The sequence below is a fragment of the Peromyscus leucopus genome, chromosome 19 (genome assembly GCF_004664715.2).
Source record: "Peromyscus leucopus breed LL Stock chromosome 19, UCI_PerLeu_2.1, whole genome shotgun sequence".
Taxonomy (NCBI): domain Eukaryota; kingdom Metazoa; phylum Chordata; class Mammalia; order Rodentia; family Cricetidae; genus Peromyscus; species Peromyscus leucopus.
The window spans coordinates 57717519-57741184 of NC_051079.1; the positions used below are offsets into that span (position 1 = coordinate 57717519).

At 39.2% G+C, this 23666-nt stretch overlaps 1 protein-coding gene across 2 annotated transcripts in view; it reads right to left on the reverse strand.

The window, feature by feature from the left end:
- Rab27b (RAB27B, member RAS oncogene family) overlaps positions 1-20050 on the reverse strand; it is a 148205-nt gene extending 128155 nt beyond the window's left edge. The window contains exons 1-2 of one of the 2 annotated variants that reach the window (XM_028864704.2): positions 19941-20050; positions 19723-19797 (exon numbers count right to left, since the gene is read on the reverse strand). The gene's annotated coding sequence lies outside the window, so the exon portion shown is untranslated. Of the gene's footprint in view, positions 1-19722; positions 19798-19929 lie in introns of both variants that reach the window. The other variant, XM_037197196.1, reaches the window with a different exon arrangement.
- Between the last annotated feature and the right edge of the window lie 3616 nt (positions 20051-23666).

Below are 23666 nucleotides of genomic sequence, written 5' to 3' on the forward strand. Positions count from 1 at the left end.
TGTAGCAACTTTTTCATATCAACCTAAAGAAAACAGCAACAAACTTTCTATACCCACATCAACAGGACAATGGACAAAAGAGTTTGTTTATTTATGTGGTGGAATACTGTTAGGAAGTTGAGAGAAACCAAAGCAAAACTTGCACTGTCAATATGTGCAAGGACTTACGTGGATCTCAAAAACATTTCATTCAGCTACCGAGTGAAAGTAGCCAAACATAAAAATGACAAGTATTGTATTCCATAATGCATATGTGTATGGAATTCTAGAATGGGGCAAATTGTGCTACAGTGACCAACAGCATATCAGTGGCAGACTAAGGCCAGGGTTAACTGGAAAAGAATGTTATAGAAGATTGAAACTATTTGGTCTTGACCAGAGCTGTGGTTACACTCAGATATGCATTCCTCAACACTCTTTGGGTTGCACACTTAAAGTAGATGGCTTATTTTATATGATCTATGCCACAGCAAAATTACCTTGCTAAAGGGTTCTCATTCAGATCCAGGTCTACTTCAGAGCTTGCAAAAGGTGCCGACTGAATGGATATCCTTGTGAATGAAAGAGGACTCAAAGTGCATGGTGTAAAGTATATGCAATGCCTGAGGTGTGGTAGGTGATCAATAAATATTAATTGCATCTTTTCCATTCTAGTTCTTCTTATCTATAAAGTATTGGCAGTACCCTTAAAGGCAGATGCCTATGAAATAAATATCAAAAAATTGGAGCTAAAGAACAAGCTTGAGTCAGTGGTTAATCATCTAAGTGCCATCAAAGGAGTCTGGCACAGCGTATATGCTATTTCCTCTCTTGTGGTCTATTGGTATTGTCTACCAAAATCCTAGTATCTCTTTTTTATTGTATGATTTGGTATTTGGTATGCAATTTATATACTGGTCATTACAGATTTAAGAACACATTTTCATTTTTCATCTTTGTCACAGATTTCTGGAAAGCAGAAACTATAGCCATACCTCTTTTGTGTAGGGGTTTATATACAGTCGAGTTCAATAAGACCTGAACATATTGTTCATAATTATAATGCTAGTCTTCAAAAATCTTTTCTATTCAATATCAATAAAATAATCTAATCACATTAGTTTAAAATAAAAAGTTCACTTATCTAAGAAAATCAATGATTTTTTTCTTAATAGGTTCGTACATCTACAGCCATTCATTTATTTACTTGTTGAGTCTCCAAGACTAGAGGGACCCAACTCTGGTTAAGGGCATCTACCCAAGGGTTGAGCATCATTAAGCACTGTTGACAATGCTCATTTCATACGTCTTTGTTGTTAGTAATCCTCCAATAAGGGACAAAACTGTCTGGGGTGGTCTTTCAAACTCTTGATTGACAGCTGACAGAGATTTCCCTGTGTCTGGCTGCCTTGAATGGAGAGCTGTCAACCAAATAGCCCACTTCGGTGACTTGCTATGCTATCCTCACGGCACCCAGCTGCTGTGAACACATCACAAAGACCTTGAGGAAACTGTTCTCTGACTACAAGGAACACAGCAAGGGCAGATGCTGCTGAAGTCACAGACTTCTGCTTCAGGGGGCTTGCTCCAGTCAAAACTGCTGCAGCCTGTATCCACACCAGAAATTGTTACTTCAGTCATGATTTCGACATGACCCTTCCTGCAGGTACTACAAACAACCTTGCTTGTAGTTACTCTGGACCTTGTCATAGTCCTTAACAATGTCAGGAAGGAGGAAAACCGCCATCTGCCATAGTTTGTGATGAATAGAAATGAGGTTGTAGCCATGCGAAACTTGTGATTGGTTTTTATGAAGGGTTCGTGGTCAACTGGAAGCTGTACATACTCAGAGCTGTGATTTGTGGAGTTACAGTCCACACAAAGGCATGGACCACCCTCTTCTGGCAGTCTAAACAGGCTATTAGCTATGACTTCTGTGTTAGTTTGGTAGTTCTCTTGTAACTACCTCTTGGTATTGCAACATAAGCCCCAATAAAGACTTTTGTCATATTTTTTTTTTTAAATCTATGATCTTTTATAACAAATAGAGCAGGCTAAGCTGATTATACAAAGAGCAGACAAAGTCCTGGGCTTCCAACTGCAATGACAGTGACAATGAGGCATCAGCTGAAGAATAAGCAGAGTCACCAGGAACTGGGGACCTAATACTCAAAATTTAGCATTGCAACACCCAAAGGCTGTTAAGAATTTCAGACCCGCAAGAAAACATATGCACCCCCCCCCCAAACCAAAACTCCATCATAAAACACTAGGACATGGCTGAAGAGTCTCAGAGAATGACTGAGGGCAGAACCTGAGACTGGACAGAAGGTAGAAGCATTGTGAAGGTGAGAGATGGCAGAAAAGATAAGACCCCATGCAGAGCCAAGAGCGGGAGCAGCTGCTACAAATACTGCAAGCCCCGGGCAGCAGAAGAATCATGGGAGAACCAGCAAGGGTAGAGTCTCCGGTTCCATCCTCAGCACTTAGAAGCAGGGCTCTAGTCACTAAGTGTTGGCACCCTAAGCCCAGGGCAATAAGCACCTGAGCACTTTCAGCAATTAGCCTCTGGCGTTGAAAACTTAAGAGTCATAAGCCGCTAATTCTCAAGGCTTAGTTCTTAATGCTTCTGGGTTTGGATGCTCTGGGTGAGCCTCTGGGGCTGTCAGCACTAAAGGAGCTGTTACTTGTTTATCTGTGATTTCTATCTAGATAGAGCTAAAGAACCCCAACTACCCATTTGTAATGCCCCAATAAACATATATTGACCATCTATCCTTGCCAGACACTGTGTTAAATTGTGAAAATACAGATTATTATGTGTGCACATTCTAGAAAAGATCTCCAAATTGGCAAAAAAAAAAAAAGATATCCATAGCACATGGATAAACATATCACAAAAAGCATGTTGAACAATCCCAAGATAATGTACCAAAAGAGTAAAAAAAAATAAAACTATGGTAATTCTTCTCACTACTTTCATAAACTTCTCAAATTCAGTATCATTTGAACATCTGAACACAGATATCCTATAACTGATACTGCCAATAAAGGTTGAGCTATTTGGTCAATAAAGTTGTTACTATTTTCTCAGGCAAGGGTAGAAACCCACTTTTTCTGATTGTATACCTAGGTACCCATAGCTTCACTCACATCAATAAATCAATCCAAGACACGTTCCTTATTGACAGCACAGAAATTACCTTGCATAAGCCAGTCTCTAGGGTCAGCAAAGGACAATGAAACTATGAGATCATTAGAAGGTGACCTTAGAGGAAAGTCAAAGTGACTAGCTTAGCATCTTTCTCATACAAATGGAAACATTTGGGGCAATTATGAGTGAGAAGATACCCACTATTTAGACTATATCTATTTATTTCCTTGATCTCAATGCAAGAATATAACCCCTGTCAATCTTTTCTCTTTTTTGGCCAGAAAGAACCTTTAATAATCTTTGAAAAACAGTGTTTTCAATTCAATAAAGTTTTTGATTCCTATTAAGTTTCTGCAGATGAGTATACAGCTCTTTCAGGAAAAACAGAGTACAGTAGGTATGGTGTTGCATGCCTGTAACCCTATAGCTTGGGAAACTGAGGCAAGGGAGTCACAAATTTCAAGTTAGGGCTACATAGCCAAATGATATCTTACAAGCAAACAACAAACGAAATAACCAGAAAGTGTAACTGAAGAAATTTTTATATTGCATTCAATTTTTATTAATTTAACTTTATAATTTTACAGTTAAATAGGAACAAATTGGACATTGTGGGTCTAGATATAAATACACTTAGTTTAACTCACTTTTTAATTAATTAGAGGTCTAGAAAATATATAAATTTGTAGAATGTTGTAATTTAGATCTATTCGAGTCTGCTTCATGTTGCTGCAATAAACACTATGAACTAAAACAATTTTAGGAGGTAAAGGTTTGTTTTAGCTTACAGATTATTTATTCTGTTTATCAGGAGAAGCCGGGGCAGGAACTCAAGGCAGGAACCTAGAGGCAAAGAAAATGGAGGAGACTGCTTACTGGCTTGCTTTCAGGCGTACAATTAGCTGCTACCTTTCTTAAACAGTCAAGGCTTGCTTGCCTAGGGATGGTACTACCCACAGTAGGCAATCCAGAAAATGTTGCACAGGCCAATCTGATGGAGAAAATTCCTCAGTTGAGATTCCTTCTTCCCAAACAACTCAGTTTGTGTCAAGTTGACAAAAACTTTCTAGCACAGAAGCAAACAATATTTTGCCTAGTGAAAGAGCCTCAATAATTTATGACCTGGTAGACATTAGCCAGTTTTAAAATCTAACAGTAATTTTTTAATCACACTTTTATTAAATTGTCAAATTTAATATGCTTCCTCAAATTTTTCTTAACAAATTATGTCTGATTCCTTTGTTAATTAAGGTGTATAGAATTACTTATATATGTGTAGATTTATATTTTGCTGGTAGTCATTTTTGCAAATATTTAAGTAGTTCTGGAGGCTAGCCTGCAGAGCACCTAAAATTCAACCATAAAATTATTATTGAAATAAACTGAGAAATCACAAAAATTTCTTCTTTAACTTGAGAAAACAGAAAAATCTTGGAAATAATTAGTGTATGTACATGCGTACATGTGGTAGAAGCATGTGTGTGTGTATGCATGTGTATGATTTCACATTTACAAGTATTTTCAACAGTGTTACAAGAACTGCAGAGGAATCCTTGTTAAATAGATGCTCACTGCTGTGGATATCACTCTATATAAATAAAACACTGATGGCCAGTGACCAGACAGGAAGTATAGGCGGGACAAGGAGAGAGGAGAATTGGAGAAACAGGAAGAAGGAGGGAGAGACACTGCTAGCCACCGCCAGGACAAGCAGCATGTAAAGACGCCGGTAAGCCACCAGCCACGTGGCAAGATATAGATTTATAAAAATGGGTTAATTTCAGATATAAGAACAATTAGCAAGAAGCCTGCCATGGCCATACAGTTTATAAGTAATATAAGCGTCTGAGTGATTATTTTATACTTGGATTGTGGGACTGTGGGGCTTGGTGGAACCTGGAGAGAAGCCCTCCAGCAACAGCTCATTTTTCCTTAAGCTGTCCATAAAGTAAACGCTAATACAAACACTTAAGAATTAGATGCTCTCTGAGGCAGCCTTTCAGAAGGCCCTGAGAGTTTCTCAAGACCTTCTATAATGTGTTATCGCTCTTGAGAAAATATTGGCCAGTTGATTCTTGGAAAACCTGCTAAAGAATGATGCTCTCTTCTGTTCTGATGGTCTTGGCTGTGGTAATACATTAGTCATGACCAAGCAGTCTTTCAAGCCATTATTTGTTTCTTTGTTCATACCTCAAGGTTCTGCTGTGAGCCAAACTGGTATTTTCAGTTAAACAACAACAACAACAAAAACCAGACATGAATACCCAGAAAATACAGTACCAAGTCCTCTCCAAGGATTAGCAGTGGGACAGGCTTCCAAACTGGCATGACCTGGGCAATTTGCTGGTGGACCATCAGAACAGTGATGATTCTGTGGGATGCTTTTCCCATCATAACCATACTACATGAAAGCAGACTGCTGACCCTAGATCCACACCAATGACCATGAACTAACAAGTCTTGAATGAACCCATGAGGAAAACTGAAATGTAGTTACCTGTCTAGAACAGTGTGGGCTAACTTTTCACTTTCTGTGCTTCAGAAACCAGGTACAATTTCTTCTTACATTATGTTTAATTCTTTTCCTAGTAGACTGCAGTTTTGTAAACTGAAGTTAACAAAAGTATTCTAAATGGTGTGTAGTCCCACCGACTCCCTTTTTTTTTTATTTTGAATCAAATATTTTCAGTCTACTTATTTTCCATGGTAATAAGTTATCTGCTTAGTGTAAGTAAGACTCAGCCCATTTATAGCAGGACATAACTGAATAAACAATATATTAACATATTAACTGAGTCTAAACTTGGAATGTCATTTATTAGAACTCTCTCTCTCTCTCTCTCTCTCTGTCTGTGTGTGTGTGTGTGTGTGTGTGTGTGTGTGTGAGTGTTATGTACATCTGTGTGTGGGGTGTGCACTCCTGTCCACACATGCAGGCCAGAGGGGGATATTAGATGTTCTACTCTGTCACTCTCTACCCTACTCCCCTGAACCTGGAGTTAAGCTTGTATCCAGCAAGCCCCTTTCCGTAATTCTCATATCCTTATCCAGTACTTGGGTTATAGACATTGATCAGCCATGCCTGGGGTTTTTGCATGTGTGGTAGAGATCTGAACTTAGGTCTCCATGCTTGTGGAGCAAGTAGTCTTACCCAATAAGCAATCTCTCCAGCCCCTTGAGAATAATTCCTATCCAATCAAGTATAGCAGTTCATGATTTAAGAACATATATAGAACTGTCAAAGTTTTCCAGGAAACAACTGGCTGAGCACTTATTTCCCAAACACAGGACCAAGTAAGGAGGTAACATCAGGTATGCTGAGTACTTTAGCAAATTTAGGACATCTTATAAAGAAGAGTTCATCAAAATGTAAAGATAATACAAATGAAACATAGAAGAGAGAAATGTTTTGGGATTGGCTGTCTAGTCTTAGAATAGAGGAATAAGCGAATTAGAAGTCTAAGCCAGCATTTCTCATGAAAACATTCAGCTAGAAGTGAGTTTCATGGCCTCAGTGGTTCCTAGTTTCTTTAAAACCCTAGAATGGAAAAGCCAAGGAGAACCACATAATTAATGAGTTCTTTTGATGCATCTATAAAAGTAATGAGATTTAATCTACCTTCCAATAAGATACCGCTCATGAAACAGGCAGTTGGCTAGCACACAGGCTTAGTTGATCATCCCTTCCTCAAGCCATGGAACAAGATGATGAGCAGAAATAATGTTCAATAAAATATGCAAAGGTCACTCAAGATTGTTCAAGGGAATGGCTTATTTCATCTCATTATTTATTTATTAATTATTATTATTATTTATTATTTATTTATTACTTATTAAAAGTTCCAAATTTAATGATGTTACCTGTTAATTTGCAGTTAACTTACAGAGTTTTTGTCTCATAGAAATAAAAGTAAGTTTTACCTTTGGGAACAGATAGCCCCAAAGGACACTTCCTGTTAAGACATAGTGTAATACTTGTGTTTATAAATGTTAGCATAAACTAGTTTTTCAAGTGGGTTCTAAACATCTTCTGTTATTTTTTAACAAATGAGTTAAGGAGAATCTTTTACATTCATTCATCTTATATTTCTCTGAGAGTTACAACTTTTGTTTTAGAAATTGTATTTCAATAAAATTATATGCCAGTATAATAGCAGTTTGGGAGTCACAAGACATGGCTTTTCTTTCCAAATCTGGGATATATATATATATGGAGAGAGACAGAGACAGAGACAGAGAGACAGAGAGAGAAAACTTGGGACTCTAAACTGGAAATGTTGGGGTTTTCAAAACTCCCTTTCAAACATCAATTTAAGTATTTTAAAACTGAAAAGTTGATTCCATTAGCATAGGAAGAATGTTATTGAAAGAAATAAACCTTCATGATCCAAAACACACAGTGTTTCCATGCAGCATTTGATCTGGTCTAACTCATGAAGTACCACAGAAGTGATTACTCTGCCGAAAGCGATTGCTGTTTAATTGAGCCATTTGTACTTCAGATAGATGGCTGCTGATATCCACATAGAAAGATACAAGATTCATGTCTTTTCTAGCATTTTCTTCTTGTTAAGACATACCATTGGGTCATTCTTTATCCAGCAGCATATTCAACACTCAGATGAGGACTCTCCCCATTCCTCTTGGACTGACAAAGTGCCACAGAGCTACAGAGAATGTCAATGAAGTTTGAACTTACATACAATGGCAAGTCCTAAATAAGTAAGCATTTCAAAGATGACCATTGGAGTGGTCTTAGGGACATAAGAAGTTCTGTATTCTAAGCTTATTTTGGACAGTTTATATAAGAAGTAAGAGGCAAGACAAAAATGGAAGTAACATAGGCACAAGCACAAATTTAAAATACTCATGATGCCAGACACTCTGAGATTCTTTCAGTAATAGATTTGACTGGTGCTCATATTATTGGAAGATTTTCTTTATCAAGAAAAAAGTATAGGGCAATTAAGTTTTAGTGTTGTATAGCACAGTATCATGAGTGCAGTATATAACAATTCATACACACACACACACACACACACACACACACACACACAAACACACACACTAGCAGTTCTAGGGATGGAATCTAGGTTCTCACACATCCTAGGCAAGGACTTTACCACTGAGCTACACCAAGGCACTGCTGTGTCTCTTGTAAAAAGTGTGGAGAGAGTTTCAATTGTTCCCAACAACAACAAATGGTAGCTGGTTAAAGAACCAGATATACTGATTACTTGATTTCTCACTGCACACTCTATACATACATCAAACTATCACATTGTACACTATAAACATGCCCAATAATGTGTCACTTAAAAATTACAGAAAGGTGGAAAAAAGACAGCTTAGTTGTTAGAGCATGTGCACTTTTGCGAGGACCTGAGTTCAATTCCCAGCACCCAACAGCCTTCCATAAACCTGTGATTCCACCTCCAGGGAACCCAACACCTTCTTTGGGCCTTTTCTTCTTCATCTTAAAATCCAACTATGGATTATATTTAACCTTGAAAATGAGGATTTGCTTACGAGCTGTTATAGTCACCACAGTAGATCCAGGAGACATTTGGCATTACATCAGAATCATGAGTGGGGAAATGTTGAGTTGTCCCTGCAGGAATCTAGTTTTCTCTCTGAACCTCTAAACAGTACACTGGTGTAGGAGAAAAAAAAATGTGTTTTAGAAATGAGCCCAATGAGACACATGGATTCCTGTGGGGCTTTATTGTGGTCAGATGGGGTTTGGTAGCCATTTTGTGACTGCTATTAAAGACTGCTCAGTTTGGACTGTGCCATCTGGTAGAACTCTACATGACTCATGCTTAGAGGACAAAGAGGCATGTTCTTGTTGTGGTTAAATGGTTTTAATTGCATACATTGATCTTCTCATCTGTTGGGACTTGTTTTGTGCTGTAACCTCCTCCTTTCTGATTGTTTATGCAGAATACTTGCCCATGCTCAGAAGAATGTTTTGTTGGCTGTGGGCCTCACACACATTTAAGACAACTGACATTGTTCAAAACATAAATGTCATTAATTCTTGCCCCCAAATGGGAAGGGTTTGTGCTCAAAATTTTCATTAATATTTTGGATTTGTCCTTTATTCTTGTTTTATGTACTCTTTTATGCATTTTAGGGTATATTCTGAATACTTGTAAACTCCAGATAGATAGATTTTACTGGTGAATGGTACCTTTTACCATTATTTGATAAAAAAAACTTTTAAATCTTAATTCTATTGTCTGCCATGAATTTCACTTGTTACAAATATTCTTGCTGCATTATTCATTTAGAAGTGCCTGGTAGATATTTAAATATATTGACAATCCCTTGTTTAATGATGTTAATTTTTTTTCTAAAATCTTCATTGCCAAATGAAACATCTCTAAGTACAAAATAAAATGGGCAGTATTTTAATAGCAAGAATAATGTATTTTATGCCAAACCCAAGATTTTAAAACAATTCTCAGAGAAAAGCACATCAACTTCACTATGAAAACAAAGCTTTATAGAAACAAAAAGAAAGCAAGGACTAAATAGAGTATACAAATAAAGTAGAACATGGGAGGAACCTACTGTGTCTGCTAACAAGCAATGCTTAATACCCAAAGGTCGGTGATGGAGGACTGTGTGTTTGTTAGGCACGGTCTGAGTCGGCACTTGTATTTCAGCTTTGGGAATTCATTTCTTTTCCTTTTATTCAAAATATCCTTGGAGATGAAGTAGTAATCCCAGATACTATCTTTTAGGTAAAAAAGGAACTAAATACACAAGGTCACCTAAACCAATGGAAAATAGTGATGCAAACAATAAGCAGAAAAGTCACTAAAGGTTCATGTCCCTCCTTCCATTTACTACATAGCATTGACTAAATATTCTGCATAGAATTTGAACTTTCACTCCTAGAAATTTGTCTTTATAAGAGGTTCTCCAAGCAGAAAATTTCATTTCTCATAAGCTTATTAGCTTTGCATAAAGGTAAATACAAAATTTTCCTTCTTGCTTATTTGTTTCTTGATTTATTCCAATGAGGATGCCAAAGTCTCCTGTAAATTCCTGTCACCCCTCTATGGGCTACAACAGCAAATGGCTTGAACTAGGCAGTTGTTATGTAGGCAAGCTCAACCTCACAGATTTTTTTATGCCACTGTGTCTTAAGGGTATTTCTTTCAAAGAAGTGTATAAGAGGAACATCTTTTGAAAATTTCTTATTAGGTATGTGTATGTAAATACAGTGCTGTTGAAGGCCAGGGGGTCAGATGCCTTGGAACTGCATTACGGTCAGTTGTGAGCCTTCAGACATGGGCACTGAGATTTGAACTCCCATCCTCTGCAGGAGCTGCATATATTCTTCTCCACTGCCATCTCTCCAGCCAGGGATTCTCTTTTAAATACAAGATGAGTAATCCATATATAGTATTATACTCACTGATATGGTGAATTTTTTATTTCCACTTATGAAATTTCTACCAGTTTGTTTTTGCTACTTGCCTGCTGGGCATGGGTTACTCATCTTTTTAAAAAATTTCCTTTCTGTTGTTTACTGACTAATTTATTTGTTTTTGTATGTATAGGTGCGTGTCGCTGGATGAGTTTACGCACACAACATGCACACAGGAATTGGAGTTAGGTCAGTTGTGAGCTGCCTGATGTGTGTGTTTGGGAATCCAAATCTGGTGCTTGGAAAGAACGGTTAAATGCCCTTAACCACTGTGACATCTCTCTGGAACCTTCTTTCACTTTTATAGAGACAAAACTTATACCATTTGCACTTGAACTGAAATCTGAAAGGACTAATGGAGTTACCTGTTTCTCTAACAATGCTATAAGTTGGATTCATCCCTCACTTCCCCATCTTATCAGATTCCTATATTTACTTCCACCTTGTTTTACAGTAATACCAGTACTCTGTCTTCATGTTGTACCACTGTCTAGTTCTAGTGTGTTTAGGCTGTGGCCTCCTTCCTCCCTACTTTGATTAGGGGTATGTATGTTCATCAGTTTTAAGGAGTCTTTGGACCAAGAAACTATAGACCTTTTGCCCCCAAAATTTGACTTCTCTGTATTTCTCTCTACTATGTCCTCCTGGAATTGTTTTTTTTTTTTTTTAATTTTATTTATTTTTATTTTATGAACATTAGTGTTTTGCCTACATCTATCTGTGTGAGGGTGTCTGGTGCCCTGGAACTGGAGTTACAGACAGTTGTGACCTGTCATGTGGGTGGTGGCAATTTAACCTCAGTCCTTTCGAAGAGCAATCAGTGCCATCCAGCTCTACAACTCTTGAGCATATACCCAAAGGACTCTATTTCCTACTATAGAGATAACTGCTCCTTCATGTACATAGGTGCTCTGTTTGCAATAGACAGAAAATGGAAACAGCTAGATGTCTGTCAACTGATGAGTGGATAATGGTAATGTTATACATTTACACACTGAAGTAGGTTAAGTTGTTAAGAAAGTTGAAATTACAGTATTTGGAGACGAAAGGGTGAAGCTAGAAACACTGAGTGAAGTAACATTTGTTGATGTTAGCTTTGAATCTTTGGATATGATTGTTCCATTTGGAATGGCCACTGAAGTTAGGAAATTAGTAAGGAACCCCCCTGGGGGTACGTTCAAGTTGGGGGGGGGGGGGATAGAACACAGTGGTTTAAGAGGGTTAAACGAGAGTGGTGGAAGGGGAAGGATGAATGGAGAGGACGACGGGAGGGAAAGATAGAGGAAGGAATACGGTGATAGATAACCAACACTAAAGATATTCCAAATGTATAGAAGCTGTTGGTTTTCTTGCTTAATGACTAGGTTTCCCTTGTTATCACCTCCTTTCCATCAGAAGGGCTTCCTCCAGTAAGTTTTCCTTTGGGTAACTTGAATCCTTACTTTCTCTAAAACATACATTCGCATAAAGGTAATCAGTGCTGAGACACACGGAGAAAAGGAAAAATGGGCATTTCTGAATAAACACATAGGGTAAAAGTTCTGAGCCCATTTCCAGGTTTTGAAAACCCACCAATCCCTCCCTGAGCTTGAAATCCCAGAAAACTTTCTCTAGAGCCCGCCTCCCGCTCAGTTCTTTTGCCAAGCAGAGGCAGTCACTCTCTTGTGTCTCTCCCACTAAATCTCCTGTGTGACATTGTGTGGTGTGATTTTGTGGTATTCCTTAGCCTGAATGCCTTTCCCTTCAGAGCTGTAATACTTGCACTGGGGACACCACTCTCCTCAAAGATGCGTCACTTCCATTGTGGAAACCCTTCCCTTCAGAGCTGTAACACTTAACAATACGTTGTAGCAAACGCCTTACATGTATCCTATGCCTATATCTGTGTAAGTCAGAGATATGACTGACAAACGTCATTTTTGTCTGATGCCACATCTGCTTCTCAAACCATGTCCAGAATTCTTATCATGATCCTGTGTCTTAAACACATCATTCTGCCCAAGGATTCTCTTTTCCTAAGGAGACCACTGAGCCCTATATTCCTGGGGCTTCCACCACTGGCTGAGAGAGACTCTTGCATTGTTCCCTAAATCTAAGTCTCATTTCTCTAACAAATTGCTGAAGACAGTTAAAAATAAGAGCCAATACATCGCTCCTAACTATTCTCTCTCTATCTCCCACAATGCTCCGCTCATCTTTGTAAGTCTGCAGTAACTCTATGCTTTTAACTTTGATGTGATTTTGAGTGACCTGGAGTCCTTAGAGCACGCAGGGCCTAGCACTAGCAGAGAATTGTGGTGGGTCCTATACCCGGCGGGTGGGAAATGAACAGCACCTGTGTCCTGGACCCCCTTGCTCCCTTACCTAATCACACACTAGTTTTTCAGCAGCCACCTTGTATTGGCCATTTGTCCTGACTTTCCTGATGCTTCAAACTATGAAGTGTTTTCATAAATGCTGTTGCTAAGTCATACCTTTTCAACCAGCCTGATGTTTTGGATACTCATCCATAAGCATCTAAAAATCCATATGTTGTCTTAGTCAGTATAATTTTTATCATACTTATTGATTTTTGGCATCCAATTCCTGACTAAGAAACAACCCCCCCCCATTTTTATATATCTCACTAGTAAAACCATAGTTTGAAAATCAAATTATTTTTTTTTTTGTTTTGGGTTTTTTTTGTTGTTGTTGTTGTTGTTTTTCGAGACAGGGTTTCTCTGTGTAGCTTTGGGCCTTTCCTGGATCTCACTCTGTAGACCAGGCTGGCCTCGAAGTCACAAAGATCCACCTGCCTCTGCCCCCCACGTGCTGGGATTAAAGGCGTGTGCCACCACCGCCTGACCAAATTAAAAAATTTTAAAGCATATCTACTAAAGAGCATATGTTTTCACGGTTGTATTAAGAGTCTACAAGCAGCCACCTTCTTCTATACTCTACCTTTATCTTCATGTCAAAATATTTATATGAGTAAATCCAGTAATATTTTATAACTGACTTTATTACTTATGACATTTAACAGTTACAAGAAAACTAAAGTTTTGGTTATGCTGAAAGAAATCATAATTATTATGACATGGTTGTTTCAAAGTTGTAATTTCTTGGTATTTCAAATAGATGGAATTGAATGTGATCTAAAATATAAGGAAAAAAGAATTACTTACCCTAATAGATGCATGCCACTGAAGGTGGCGTGAAAAGTGATAGGGAATTAAGAATTCTCTCCATTGGATGCCTATCTATCAACTGTCTGTCAATTATTTACCTCAAGATTTTAGCACTTTCTTAATATCATACTTTTTATTATTCAATATTTAGCAATATCTTTAAGATTATATTTATTTATTTATTTATTTATTTATTTATTTGTGTATATGTGTGTGTTGTGTGTGTGTGTGTGTGCGTGTGTGTAGTATGCGGGTAGGTGTTTGTGTGTGAATGAGGTGCCTGCACAGGCAAGAAAGAGGGAGTCAGATCCCTGGAGTAGGAGTTACAGGGAACGGTAAACCACCAGAAGTGGATGCTGGGAAGAGAACTTGGGTCCTCTGGAAGAGCAGAAAGAACTCTAACTTACTGAGCCATCTCTCCAGCTCTTATTCAACTTTTAAAATATTCAGCAATAGCTGCTGTTTTCTGGATTGTATTATATATGAAAATCCTGGGCTTCCAGAGCCCACTCTTCTTCCCATAATGTTTGTATTTGAAATAAGCATAAATATGTAAACAAGTGGTAATTGCTGATTATCATAAAATTCAATCCCAATAGGTAATGTTACAAAAAAGAAAGAAAGAACAGAAGAAGACTGAAGAGATGATGTCACACTTCTGGAACACACAACTCTCCACACTCCAGAACTGCAGCTGGGTCTTAAATGAATGTCTTAGGACTTTAAACTTAAATTTCTGTTCTGCTTCTCTCATTAGTTAAAGTGTTACTCAGAACTCCTTGATGTACCACACCCTACACCCCCACAGGATGCAGCCCTTTCATAGTTCTGCACAAGGTTTTAATCCAAATTGATTAATTTATCAGTGGCTGTCACTTTGAATAGTTTCATAATTAAATCTAGACCCGTCAGAGTCTTGCATGCATGAGGGGACACACACACACACACACACACACACACACACACACATACACACACTCACACACACTCACACACACACCATTCCTCTTTTTATCCTAACCTTTTTCAACTTAAAAAAATTAAATTTACATCCTAATTTTTTTTTAAAAAAAATACCTTTGTCTGCATCTAGCACATTCCATCCCAGTTTGACTTTCAATGAGATTACATTTCTGAAATATTTGCTGCTGTGCTTAACTGTATCATTTAGAGGTGATGGGTGAAAAAGTTTAAATTATGACACCCTAATTTCCCACTTAAAAATTAACTCTAGAAGAATGTGAATTAGGGTAGACAGAGAAGGGTGGAATCTGGGACAAGTTGGGAGGAGAAATATGACCAAAATATATTATATGAAAAAAATTTAAATTAACTCAAGCAGTTGGTTTGGTATATAAATGTGGCTATTTGTGTACATATGAATATCTTAAGTGCACAGCAAGATGATGAAATCCCAAGTATTTAGATGTGAATAGCTCCAGTACTCAATGAACTTCTTCACCATGAACTTTCATCAGCAACTTGAATCTGAGCTCTGTGCTATACATTGTGATGTGCCAGGCTCAGCCGTATTGAATTTCTCAAATTGTGTTTGATGGGCAGAGCCAAGTATGGGTATTCAGTTTAGCCATAGGCTATGAGTCTAATCTACTGGGTATATTCATCTCAGAGCACTTTTCCCTAGAAAAATAGCATCATAATTAACACTGGCCAACCAGTGTTTATGGTTTTAAAGAAGACCAGAAAAATCCATGTCAATGCAACCTTTTTAAATGTTTGAGATTATAATGTAACTATATAATTTCATCCTTCCCTTTCCTCCCTCTAAACACTCCCTTATACCCTTCCTTGTTCTCCTTCAAATTCATAGTCTTCTTTTCCATTATTTGTACACAGACACACACACACACACACAGAGTCCTACATGAATATTTGTGTATTCCTATATACACAAATATACCCTGCTCAGTCTGTATAATGTTGTGTGTGTGAGTGTGAGTGTGAGTGTGAGTGTGTGTGTGTGTGTGTGTGTGTGTGTGTGTGTGTGTGTGTTTAGGGGATGACCATTTGGTATTAGGTAATCAACTTGTATGTCTCAGCATTCCTTAGCTGTCTGGAGTTCTTTGTGTAGGGTTGAGACCTCATCAGCTCTCTCTATCTATTGTTGTCCCTGTTCAGCTCATGTTCAGACAGTCATGTCAGTGAGACTTTGTGAGTGTGGCTTCTGTCATTCCTCAGAGACACCAACTCACAGCAGGTCCCTATTCCCGTGCTCCTTACAGTCTCTCCACCCCTCTTCCTCAATGTTTTTTGAGCATTAATTGCAGGAGTTATTTATCAGTTGCTCCTTGGCTCCACAGCTCTGCATTTTTATTGGTTATATTTTATGGAAGATTCACAAGTAGTGTTGTCTCTTTCCAATGCTGGTGGGAATGTATAGTCACTATTTTTCTCCTTGTTGTACGAAATACTTGAAAAGGTAACTTAAGAAGAGATGGGTTAAGTCTTAGTTCACAGTTTGAAGAGACAGCCCATCCTCCGGGAAAGTCACAGCAGCAGTAGCATGAGGCAGCTGGTCACATTCTATCCACAATCAGGGTCAGAGAGAGGTGAATGTTGAAACTCAGGTTCTCTTTCTTCTTTCTGGTTAGTCTAAGACTTCAGCCCAAGTGAGAATGTAATAGTGACAGCCATGTCCACATGTGAAGCACAAAGAGGAAATCAAAGCAATATTCTGAATTAGCCTGCTTATAAACAAATGCATAGCACACATTTTATACTTTTGTTGATTTTATTCTCAATGGCTGGATTTCATATATTTCAAAAGCTTTCTGCAGTGTGTCCAGTTCCTCTTTCTCCTCTTCTTCCTCTGTTGTCTTCATCTTTATTATCTCCTTTTTGTTTCTCGTGTTTATGAAGCAGTATTTTCTTATGCAGCTCCCACTGGCCTAGAACTCCCTATTGTAGCCCAGGCTAGACTTGAGCCTGTAATCCTCCTGCTTCGGCCTCCCAAGTATTGGGATTGCAGGAGTGGGCCACTAGGCACTGCTCAAACTCTTTCTTTATAGGAAATAGTCCGCTCTGGAAGTGACAAAACCTTGGTTCTCAAAGCTAGGTAAATAATAACTTTCTCTTTTTGTTATATGGCAACAGAGTGAGTAGTACTGTCCTTCCCGGCTCATGCCTGCGTGAACACGAAGCCACCACCGAGCTCCCAGTGGCTTCCCTTTCAGGGTTTTATTTAATAAGAGAAAGCATAATTGGCTTGCAAAAGGGAAATCTCAAGTTACACGAAATTTTAGCCTGTCCTGGCTTATGTAGGGCAACCGCTCCTTAAAAATTCACGTGTGAGTTGTGATTTTCTTTCTGCATGAATCTAGCAGGGCGGTTTCTCACTTCTTAAAATTTCCTTCTTTATCCATTCAGTGAACACCGCCTCCTCCCATCCCCAGATTCCCATTAGAAGTTTATCCTGTTGGACTTCATTTTTGTGTGGCTAATCCTGGGAGCCATGGTGTCTAAGCAAAGGACAGGTGCTGAGTCAGTTGTAATAGCCGAGCAGTTTAAAGATGGTCCCCTTCACTACCAGGGATTTAATGATGTAAAAACCACATAAAAATGCATACTGGGGAAATGTTCTTTTAGGGGGGAATCAAGTTCGCTATTTGATGAACCTCTTTTAAATAAAAAGTGAGTCAGAAATGTCCACCTGACCATTATCCTTGGAATCTAGAGAATATTGTTTCACCTAAATCTCAGTCAGTAGGCCTCTCGAGGTCTCAGAGGTTTCTCCTCTAAGCACTCACCAGATGAATGTTGGTTTTACACTGTAACAAGTTGGTTTTCGTCTGTATATATCACTCTTCAGTTTAAGCTCCACTTGTCTGCCAGCAATTCCAGACTTCCTCCGAGCTTTGCACTCATCGTGTGCAGCTAGTCAGGTTCTCCTGGTGGACCTCAGTTAAGGACTGAAGTTCAGAAGGAGTTGTTTACTGGGAAGAGTAGCCAATGCTGAATAACCTCTATGTTCTTGGGATACCTTTCCACACATTAAATCCACATACAACCAATTTATTTTTCAATGATTTCTGGTAAGACACAGATAATGATACATGTCTTAGTGTTCGATTTCTGTGAAGAGACACCACGACTATGGCATCTCTTAGAATGAAAACATTTTTACAGTTTCAGAGGTTCAGTCCATTATCATCGTATGAGGAGCATGGCAGCGTGCAGGCAGATATGGTGCTGGAGGAGTAGCTGAGATTCCTGTCTTCCAGGCAACAGGAAAATGGTCTGTGTTACACAGAGAGAAGCTTAAGCAAAAGAGACCCCAAAGCCCGCCCCCACAGTGACACACTTCCTCCAACAAGGCCACGCCTCCTAATAGTGCCACTCCCTATGAGCTTATGGGGATCAATTACATATAAGCTACCACAATATGTTTCCCATAAAACCGGCAAATAAGCATGTGTGCAAACTATATGCTGGGCAGGAGTTTTCCAACCTAAGCTTTAATTCAAAGAATCGAGTCATCTGTCCTGAGTTGAAAGATAGAAAAACTTCTTAAAGTGTAGGAAACATCACACAAAGTTTACAGGCTTATGTACCACAGCTATGCCAACAACTGAAAAGTAAAATTAAAATCTATCCTGGGCCCAGAAATCAGTGAAAGGTGATTACTATATCTAACCTGATCTTTCTTTCTCCAGAAGTTGTCAATGAAATGATTTTCTCTGCTTACGAAATACTGCGTAGGGATATTGATATTTGCTTTTTGTATATTCGTGGCATACTAAAGACACTGCAAATTAATCATTACTACTACTTTTAACTTCATTTAAAATAATATATGCGCTATATGATAGATATTAGATATTCAAAACATAAAAAGTATGAAACAGTCCAGTAAAACATAGCTAACCCCACAGTCTCTGTCTCTCCTTGTCTCTCAGTGTTTTAGGAGAACCACAGACACACGTTCAAAGGTTTCATCACTGAACACATTCTCATTCCGGGCATTTCAATGTAGCAGATATTTGCCATCTAAATACAAAACTTCTTGATCCACTCAAAGGATTTTCTAAGTTCCTCAATAATTGCTTTCAGTGAACTTAGGACACTGATATCTTGCACTGCATCTTGATTATTTTCTTTCCATGGGTTTATCTTACAACCATGAACTGTTAATAAACTCGGTATTATAAACATCTCCGAATGGATATACTTACTACAACTGGCAGCAGACACACACGTCTAAATGGATTACCGAGGAACTCAACATGCCTAACAATCTAACCATGCCTTAAAGTTTTCAATGGCTGGAATTAGTACTGAGGCCCTGGAAGGTATCTTCAATGGACTTGTAAATTATTTGAAGAAGAAAATCCCACTTTTCCTCATAAAACTGTGTTCCTTTGGATTTTCTAGTAGTAAACAATTCCCTCAACACACATGTCCACATGTTGTTGCATAGAAGAGAATCTTAGGCTGCTAATTTTTCATATGCTTCTGTGTGCAGTCTCCTAAATGTACCATGGAGCTCACGTGTCGTGACAGAGAACATGGGTTGCTCTTCTGAGCCTTTGCTCTGGGGGATGAATGTCTCCTCAGCTTTCTGAAAGTCCATTCTATGATAAGAGTATGGAGCTGTAGACAAAGGAAACGGGAAGAGACCCTTACACTGCACCAGAGACAGTGATGAGAAAACAGTGCTGTAAGCTTTGAAAACAGAAGCAGAAACCAAGCCAAGCAGTCCGCAGCCCTGAGCTACATCACTCTCCTCTCTGAACTGTGTGCGAACCCAGCCTTTCTAGCAAACTGCAGCCTTCAGGAAGGAACACAGTCACTCCAAAGTGGAGTTTCAGGCCCATCACTTGCGGTTTCTGTCACCCTCTGTTGCTCTTCATGAATGAAACATGCAGATGCCACCGCACATCGGTTCCTTCAGTGAGGAGGAAAAGGGGTCAAGGGACACACAGCGCAGCCAGTGCGTTAGAGATCTGACGCCGGGTACTTACACCTCCAAATGCTTCCAGATCACAGCCTCGGGGAATAGCTAGCCCATTTCTTTACGGCACTGTTGCTTCCATCGGCTGTGGGAATTAGCATAAAATAATAGAGTAACCCGTTAGAGCTGGGCAGCTCTGCAGAGCATCAGATTACGTGAACACTTAAAGGCACGCGGACATCGTACAAAAGCTGGGGGATAAATAGCTCATCTATACCTTCTCTATACCTTCTCGTCTGCAAAAGGGAGGCAGTCTGAGCCCCGGTGCCCGCTGCTCTCTTCTTGTGTAACAGCTAAACCGGCTCAGTCCTTCTGACAGGGTGAGAAGCACGCCTGCAGACAGTGTCTGGGCGGTCCTAGTGCCTGCTCAGGTTAGAAGGCTAGCAAACTCCACAGGGCCTCCTTGCCCTGTCTTCCAGGGGCTGCCACAAAGAGGTTTTTAAGGAGGTCACCTGGTGAAGCCGCAGCAACATTGTCTATGGAGAGATGCCAAGTAAACAATAGTTTGCTAATGTCGTCCAGACTATGCGGTGGAGAAGAAAAGGGTTGGAGATTAAGAAAGTGTGCTGTCAGCGTTCAATGTTCAAGGCAGGCGGCCTTCAGACAGGAAACCAGTTTGCACCAACACCGTGATTATTGAAATGCATTTATTTTGTGGGTTTCTTTTTAAAGCCCATATTTAAATTGTGAAGGGAACAACACAGGAGTGGTTTTTGTTTTGTTTTGTTTTGTTTTGTTTTTTCCTGTTTACAAACTCTCGGAGGTTCTAATAATTGAAACCTAGCCTAGCCTGTTAAAAATACAAAAGAAAACCAACGCAAATCAAATGGAGACTTGCGGGGAGGTTATTCTTTAAAGGGGGTGGGGAAAACCGCAAGCCTCCACTTCATGCCATTTGGTCTTCCTCTATTCATTCCCCCACCTTTTCCTACGCTGACTTCCCACCCACGGTGTTGGTGTTTACACTTCCTTTGACTCGGCTGTCATTTAGCAGCACTACACCATTTGCAAAAGAATCTATTCTGTTTACTTTGCAAAGTAACTCAGCACATGGTGGGCGCTCAGTAAATACCTGAGAAAAGAGTGAAGCAGACAGAGTGAAAAGTTACTGTGCATGATACACCCACTGATGCCAATTTCTGAGCTGGTGAAATTCAATGTACTGTTATCTCTCTAAGCAACTATTTCCTTTCGGGTACCATTCTGGGGACACATTTGCCTCTAGGGAGCTCATAATCTATTTTTTATTTAATTTAATTTTTAAAAGATGTGATTTTATGTATGTCTGTGTATTTATGTGTATGTATGTGTGTATGTGTGTGTTTGTATGAATGTCACATGGGTGAAGGTGCCCGCAGTGGCCAGAGGAGGGCGTCAAGACCCTTGCAATCAGAATTCAGACAGTTGAAAACAGCCTCATGTGGATGCTGGGGACTGAACTCGAGTCCTCTGCAAGAGCAGCAAGTCCTCATAACTGCTGATCCATCTCTTTAGCCACATCATAATTTAAATTAGAAAATTAATATGTGTACATAATTACAAAAAATCACACATATGTAAATATTTGCCTTAAGATAATGGGTATCATAAGTCATGTGTTTTGATGCTTTGGGAAGATTAGATTTCTTTTTAGACAGTATTTCCTGTTAAGAGATTGAGTACAGGGAGCAGGTTAGTACAGATGGGACTAGAATCTGAGAAGTCAAGTTCATTGATATTTTTCTAACAAAAGTACCTGAAAATAGCAAAATTGGCAGAGGGAAGTAGAAAGGTAGGTGTGGGTTGCAGGCCTTGGCCACAGCCTAGCATTGGCAAGTGGTCAGGAGGAGGGTGTCCACACCTAACAGAGCTCATTGCCTCTGCCAAAAGAAGAGACGTCTTCCAACTCATGTCCAGGCAAGCAGGTTGTGCCCATGGCGTTTGACAACTAGTAAGAAGACATATTAGGCCGTTAGTACATACGCCAGAGAAGAAGAGACGCCAGGGTGCAGCTAGGAAAATTCAAGGCAAGAGTCTCACTATGAAGAACTCAGGAGTTCTCCATTATGAAGATCTGAGATCTACCAAGCCTAAGAATCAAGGAGGGAGAATGATTATTTTAATAATCTAAGGACTTGAAAACTATCAACAACTGGATTGATCTCAAGTCTCAGTAGGTCAAAGAGCTTTAGCTGCTTGGGGGAGGAAATGTAAACACAAAGGTTCTGTAGGTCACTGCAGAGTCAGGTTAGCCTGAAGCATAGTTCGGGCTCAGTGAATGATTGCTTGGTTGAGCCCTGTAGGACTGACTTGCTTCTCTATTATGCTTCTTTGTGCATCTTCCCAATCTATCATGTTTTTGAAAAAAAAAATATTACCTGCTGGGAATGTCCCCTTAAGAGTTGCTTGTAAGTAGGAAACCATACACAACTTGGTTAGAGCCAGGGAAGTAGCTATATAGCAAGTGAGGGGCCGAGGCTTGGCAATCATCTACAGCCACTTATTTCTATGAATGTTCGAGAGTCTTGGTAGGAATGATGTAATCTGTAAAGGCTAGGCCCTAGAGATAACTGGCATGTATCTGTGCAATAAGGACAGGTAAGGGTAAGAAAAGTAGGGTGCTTAGAGAATCTTCTATTGAAGAACCCTCTTGTGGGGTACAAAATATAATTAAGAAAAAAAAGATCTTAAAACTTTCAAAAACAAAAAAAGTACAGTGTTCTAAAAACAAAACAAAACAAAAATCCAAGAAACAAAAACAATAAGGGAAAAAAAAACACACAAAGCAGGGAGGTCAGAGAGATTTCTCACTCTCCTTTTGTCATTTTTGGACACACAAGTAGTCAATAGTCTGCAGCCCAGGAGAGACACAACAACCAGGACCAATCCCTGCTTGCACCTTGATCTGCTGTGGAATCATCCTCTGTTACTGTGAATATGTATTACTCTCATTGGTTAATAAAAAAAACTGACAGGCCGTTAGCCAGGCAGGAAGTATAAGTGGGAGAGCCAGACACAGAGGACCCTCGGAGGAAGAGGGCAGAGTCAGGAAGAAGTCAGCCAGCTGCAGAGGAAGCCGGACATACAGAAAATAAAGTAACAAGCCATGAGCCACATGACAAAGGATAGATAAGAAATATGGGTTAATTTGAGTGTAAGAGTTAGCTAGTAACAAGCCTGAGCTATACACTGAGCATTTGTAAATAATATTAAGCCTCTGTGTGGTAATTTGGAAGTGACTCCTGGGACAGAGAAACTCTGCCTACAATGGCACCCAGTGTAGGGAAACTCCATCCACATAAAACCTGAGAGAGCTTTTAAAAAGGTTCTAAAATAGAGCCAAGAGCAACTTCCTAGTCTTGTACTTCTCATACAGGTCACAATACAGAGAGGCATCTCCCAGCTGCCACCTGTATGCTTGAGCCACCAGAGTGAGCTGAGCCAATGTGCTGTGTGGCAGGTTTGAGGTTTTGCTCATGCAGACAAAAAAGGTTACAGATACACAGTAAGGACAGATTTAGAGAAAGAGAGCCTCTAAACAAATCACAGTGTGTTTGAAAATGCAGATAGACTCAGGAGAGAGAAGAGAAAGAATATACACAGTCTCAAATTTAAAAATATAGTTTTAAAATAATAAAATAAAGTCCTTAAAAAGGGAGTAAGTAATATAAAAGAAATAAGCTACATAAAGATGGGAAATACACAGAGAGTTTAGATCATGTATGTTATTGTGTTGTCTTTGAATTATTTGGCTGTTAAGAGACATTGGATTATGGAAACTGCTGGATTAAACCAACCTATATATTTTAAAAACATCTTGACTTCAAAATTTAAGTCAAAAGATAAGTTGCTTTGGGGGCAAGTTTATCCTTTTGTTTCCACAGAAAATGAGGGGCTATGGATTCATTCCAGGTTAAGGAAAATTAGGTTTGAATGAGGATGATCCCTTGAAAATCCTGGCTACAAACATAAATA